Raw genomic sequence first — 4,893 nt, forward strand, 5'->3', positions numbered from 1 at the left:
AGGATGATAAAGAGAAAGAATATTGGGTTCTCTATTTTGATGGAGCATCAAAAATAAATTCAAGTGGAGCAGGTTTGGTTTTACGAAGCCCTGATGGGTTCTTAATTAAGTATGCCATGAAGTTAGACTTCCCAACCACAAACAATGAGGCAGAATATGAAGCTCTGATAGCTGGCCTCGACCTAGCAGGAACACTTAGAGTCAAGAACTTAGAAGTCCATGGAGATTCGAAGCTGATCGTATCCCAGGTAAAGGGAGAGTTTGAAACAAGGGATGATACGATGGTTAAGTATGTCCGCCTAGTAAGGGCTCTGATGACCCAATTCGATGAATGCCATGTTGAGCACATTCCAAGGGAGGAAAATGCTAAGGCAAATGCATTGTCAAAGTTTGCTTCATCTGAGATAGAAGAAAGTTCTGGAAGTGTATACTTTCGCATTTTGAAAACACGAAGCATTGATGTTAAGCTTGTGGCTCCTATAGGCCTGGGGACATCATGGATGGATCCCATTAAGGCTCACATTCAAACCGTTTGGTTGCCAAACGATGCTACTGAAGCATGAAAATTGGTTGTTCGAGCACTAAGGTACTCTTTGATAGATGGGATTCTGTATAAAAGATCTTTCGTGATTCCTTACTTAAGGTGTCTCAGGCCCGATGAGGAACGCTTGGCTCTTGAAGAAGTACATGAAGGTATTTGTGGGCAACACTTGGGGGGCAGGGCCTTAGCTCATAAGATAACTCGTTTAGGCTTCTACTAGCCAGAAATGATGGCTGATGCCAAAGAATATGTGAAGAAGTGTGACCGCTGTAAGAAGCATGCACCAGTCGTTAGACAACCCTCGAGATGCTGACCTCCATCAACTCGTCCATTCCCTTTTCTATGTGGGGAATAGATATACTGGGGCCTTTCCCCATGGCCACGACACAAAGAAAGTTCCTGATTATAGCCATTGACTATTTTACTAAGTGGATTGAAGTCAAGCCTTTGGCCAAAATCACAACTAAACAAGTTGCACAATTCCTGTGGGAAAATATTATGTGCCGGTATGGAATTCCCCGCATCCTAGTCACTGACAATGGAACACAATTCAACAATGAAGAATTTAAGAAGTATTGTGAGGAGAATGAAATTGAGTTACGATTCACCTCTGTGGCTCACCCGCAAGCCAATGGGCAAGCGAAAGTGGCGAATCGAATAATCCTGGATGGACTAAAGAAGAGGATCGAGAAGTCAAGAAATAACTGGGTGGATGAAATACTCCCAATACTATGGGCCTATAGGACTACCTGTAGAGTCACGACTGAAACAACTCCCTTCATGTTAGCATATGGTGCAGAAGCAGTTGTTCCTATAGAGATGTCACATTCCTTCCCCAGGATTCAAGCTTTCAATGCTGAGCAAAATGAAGAAGAGCAAATGTTAGCCCTGGATCTAATTGATGAAGTACGAGATGAGGCACATGCGAAGATAGTGGAATATCAGAAAAAAGCTTCATTCTACTACAACCTAAGGGTTAAAGAAAGGTTCTTCAAATAAGGTGACTTAGTCTTGAGGAAAGTGGAAGCTTCTGGCGTAGGGCAGAAAGGTAAGCTTGCCCCAAATTGGGAAGGGCCATACAAAGTCAAGAGCGTTCAGGGTAGATGAACCTACAAGCTGGAGACTATGGATGGTTTTGAAGTCCCGAGAACTTGGCATGCCCAAAACCTGAAGGTTTACTATGTGTAAAACATTGAAAGTACGATTCTCACTTGTCAGAACGACAAGTAGGTTTAAAAGCACCTTGAAGCTTTGCTTGCTTAGGATTTTTTCTATATAGAAGATATGTTTAGATTTTATCAGGGTCGAACCCATGTCATGTAAGGTATCAAGAATACCAAGTTATAATATAAAGCCTTCGACTTAATCTTATCCTATTAGATCGATGCATTGTGAAGGATAAAACCAAGTTATAAACTTGAGTTTGAAAAATTGAAAGAAAGAATACAATGATACTTAGGCAAAATACAACTGAAAATAATAAAAGTCAAATACAAAGTTCAATATTGTGTAAGAAAGAAGAAATGCATAAACACTTAGGCCTTGGAAGGTTGGGATTCTTCGGAACTACTACCCGAAGTCTCCTCGGATGTCTCTTCAATCGGTCCCTCGGAATTCTCCTCGGAAGTCTTCGCAGAGGTTCCCTCGGAACTATCTTCGGGCGCTTTGGATGCTACAGAAGACGCTGGTTTAGGAGACGCTGGCTTTGGAGGCTCTTCTACCCTGGCCTTCTTTATAACGGGCTCAGGCTCCTCCTCGGAAGAAGATTCCTCCTCTTCAGAGATGGATTCAAGCTCCTTCCTTTTTTGGCCTTGACTCCCCGACGGGCCATCCTTAATCAGATCAACAAGTTTATCTGAAATGCCCCCAAGTGCTGTAACTCGCACATGACAAGGGAAGGAAGACTGTTCAAGGACTTCTGGAAACTCGTCCTGGATAGCCTCCACAGCGGCATCCCGGCCTTCTTTGTAGCTGACTAGAGGAAAAAGGGCATCATGCTCCACCATTAGATCCTTGAATTCCTGGGTATCCATCCAGCCATCAAAGGATTTGTCCTTTTGAGCCTTGAGGATAACATTTTCAGCCCGGGTCATTTCCAGGTCAGAAGTTGATGAGGCGAGTTGGGCTTCAAGGGCCTCTATTCTTTGGTTGGCCTCCTCCAGCTTCTTGTTCGCATCCTCTAGGCCAACTTTCCAAGCCTTGTCTTGGTGAATCTCCCCTTGAAAATGGGTGTTCGCCTACAAGATATGAAGCAAAAGTAAGAAATAAAAAAAAACTATGAATGCCAAAGGAAAAAAACGTACCTTCGCCAAAGCCTGAGCTCCGAAAAGCTCGTTAGCCTCCAAGTCCTGTTGAAGGACAAAGTCTTGATAGTCAACATGGGAAATGGAATGCATAGACCATTCCTTGGCAAGCGCTGTGTTGCCAACAATCGAATCCTTGCCCCGGATTCCCCAAGCGGGTTGGAAGAAAGCCCCTGGTATTTGTTAGGTACGTAAAAGTTGGCTGGGGCCTTCTTCGCCTGGTTCCTTCGCCTGGAGTAGAAACTCTGGGAAACGATCCCCGAGGCGCGGGTCTTTGAAGACCTTCCCAGCACGTTTCATCCTGCTTGTCTCCAGGTCTTTAGGCTTTGTAGCCTCCTCAATCTTCTCAGCCACTGCAACAAATAATGAAAGTGAGTTGAGAAATTAGCAAGGTAAAAAATAGAAGAAACGAAGACAACTAGAGAAGGAAGGAAACATACTCTTTTTAGGAACGGGAGAAAGGCCGTGTTATACAAGAACGGTCTCCCTGATAAGATCCCAAGAATGGGAAGTCCCATTATCTTGAGTAAGGAGGTTGAAAGCTCTGGTCTCCTCCTCAGATAAAACTATATCATTAGGGCTCCCATCTACGGCTAGCCCAAAAGACGAGCGAAATAGGGTGCCCCAATCGCCACCCTCCCAAACGACGTACAGAAAATCTTTCTTCCACCCCAAATTGTTTTCAGGGATGGACTTCCCGTTCACTATGTGGGGAACGGTTGGGCGCTGGTTCAATGAAACCCACCCCGGATTCTTGTCAGGGCTGTTCTTGAACTGAAAAATCTTTCTGAAAACAGCAACAGAGGTAGGGACATTGTGCTTGGTGCATTACGACAGGTAGCAGAGAATCAACCTCCAAGAGTTTGGAGGGAGTTGGCAAGGGCTGATGCCCACATCAGCTAGCAAAACAGGGATAAAGGGGTGAAAAGGGAGTCTGATACATGCCCTTAGAGTGTCCCTGTAGACGCATAGTGCGTCCTTCCTCCACTGACAGGCCCTGTCGGCCGGACCCGTAAGAACTAGCTTGAAAGGTTCTTTGATTTTGAAGCAACCACTCAAGTTGTCCAGTTCCTTTGGATCCCGCAAGGCGCTGATATGGTCGTGCGCGTCCAAATACGCATCAGCCGGATACTCGTCTCCTCGGGTGTTGATCATATCGATCAAGGAAGTGTACCTTGATCGAATGGGAAATTCATTGGACTTTCTGGCCACGTTCATCTTGGCCAAACAAGTCAGTTTCTTATCAGCCATCTGAAAAAAAAGAGGGGCATATAAGAAGACAATTTTAAACACAAACTATGCAAAAACAAGCACAAGAAGAAAAAGGGAAAAGGGTTTACCTGAAGTAATGTTGCTAAAAGAGGTCGGCTTGCTAAATGGAGGCTTTGGGGCTTTAAATACTCCGACCAACAGTTATTTCTTTGAGATCCTTAACCGAAGAAAAAAGGAGAATTTAGAAATGAGAAAGTGAGGAGCAATTGACTCTACTCACTCCTTTATATATAGGAGAAAAAGTGAAGTTGAAGGGACAAAAAACCCAGTAAGGATAAAGGCCCAAATAAGAAAGCCCAGAAATGGAACGTTCCAGAAAACTCCAAGGAATTCCAAAGAAAATAAATAAAAATTCCCGAGAATTCTAGAGAGTTCTAGAGAAGGTGTTTTAATATATTAAAGCCCAGATTAATATGGAAGAGGCCCAATGGGAGGCCCAAATCCAATTAGGATTTGGAAAAATAGAAGGCCTAAATCCAATTAAGATTTGGAAAAATAGAAGGCCCAAATCCAATTAGGATTTAGAAAAATACAGGTCCAAATCAAAGCCCTAAAAAAGATAAGGCCCAATCCAAATTGAATGAGAAGGAGGCCCAATCAGACCAGGATTGAGGTCGAATTCCAGGTCGTGAATTCTGTTCGAATTCTTTCGAACAGACACCCGAAAATTACAGGTATAACAGAACATGATTGAGTTCAAAAGCCAGGTAAATAAGACTAGGGTTGAGGTCGAATTCCAGGTCGTAAATTCTGTTCGAATTCTTTCGAACAGACACC

The sequence above is a fragment of the Apium graveolens genome, chromosome 3 (genome assembly GCF_009905375.1).
Source record: "Apium graveolens cultivar Ventura chromosome 3, ASM990537v1, whole genome shotgun sequence".
NCBI lineage: Eukaryota > Viridiplantae > Streptophyta > Magnoliopsida > Apiales > Apiaceae > Apium > Apium graveolens.